The sequence below is a fragment of the Eumetopias jubatus genome, unplaced genomic scaffold, assembly GCF_037043125.1.
Source record: "Eumetopias jubatus isolate StellerSeaLion01/CBP00866 unplaced genomic scaffold, mEumJub1_p1.0 scaffold_12, whole genome shotgun sequence".
Lineage (NCBI taxonomy): Eukaryota > Metazoa > Chordata > Mammalia > Carnivora > Otariidae > Eumetopias > Eumetopias jubatus.
In genome coordinates this window covers 21,858,424-21,859,625 of record NW_028274818.1, presented here as the reverse complement: position 1 = coordinate 21,859,625, position 1,202 = coordinate 21,858,424, and the positions used below count along the sequence as shown (strand labels likewise).

At 40.8% G+C, this 1,202-nt stretch overlaps 1 pseudogene; it reads left to right on the top strand.

The window, feature by feature from the left end:
- Nucleotides 1-454: 454 nt before the first annotated feature.
- Nucleotides 455-921, top strand: LOC114210481 (large ribosomal subunit protein uL15 pseudogene; annotated as a pseudogene).
- Nucleotides 922-1,202: the final 281 nt, after the last annotated feature.

Sequence of the window (1,202 nt, the reverse complement as noted above, 5' to 3'; positions counted from 1 at the left end):
GTATCATTGTATTTGGAAAATATATTTGGTATGATTTCAGTCTTCTTAAATTTGTAATATTTGTTAAGTCTCTCTTTAGGTGATTTAACTAGGGGATTTTCTGTGTGTACTTGAAGAAAGTGTGTATTTTATTTTTCTTGGATGGAATGTTTTATGTGTATCTTTTAGAACCATGTATTCTAAAGTATGCTTCAAGTAAAAAATGTTCTTGTTGAAAAAAACATAATAACTTTAACTGAGGGTATTTATTTATTTATTAGAGAGAGAGAGAGTACATGCATGGTGGAGGGCAGAGAGAGAATCTGAAGCAGGCTCCATGCCCAGCTCAGAGCCAGGGGGCTGGATCTCACAACTCTGAGATCATGACCTGGGCCGAAATCAAGAGTTGGATGCTTAACCAGCTGAGCCACCTAGGTGCCCCAAGGGTGCTTGTGTAAAATAAAGCATATCACTTTTCCGTCTGAGCTGCCGACATGCCATCCAGACTGAGGAAGACCCGGAAACTTCGGGGCCACGTGAGCCACGGCCACGGCCGCATCGGCAAGCACCGGAAGCACCCAGGAGGCCGGGGTAATGCTGGTGGCATGCATCACCACAGGATCAACTTCGACGAATATCACCCAGGATACTTTGGAAAAGTTGGTATGAGACATTACCACTTAAAGAGGAACCAGAGCTTCTGCCCAACTGTCAACCTTGATAAACTGTGGACCTTGGTCAGTGAGCAGACATGGGTAAATGCTGCCAAAAACAAGACTGGAGCCTGCTCCTATCATTGATGTGGTGCGATCGGGCTACTACAAAGTTTTGGGAAAGGGAAAACTCCCAAAACAGCCAGTCATCGTGAAGGCCAAATTCTTCAGTAGAAGAGCAGAGGAGAAGATTAAGGGTGTCAGGGGCGCCTGTGTTCTAGTAGCTTGAAGTCACGTTTGAGGTCGTTCATTAAATGCTAACAAGTGCTTTTCAAAAATAAATAAATAAATAAATAAATAAAGCATATCAGAGGGAAGATGACTGGGGGATGGCTGAAATAGGTGAAGGTGATTAAGAGTACACTTATCATGATGAGCACTAAGTAATGTATAGAATTGTTGAATGACTATATTGTATCCCTGAAACTAATATAACACTGTATGTTAACTATACTGGAATTAAAGTAAAAAGCTTAATAAAAAAATTAATGTAAAACATGAAATGTATTT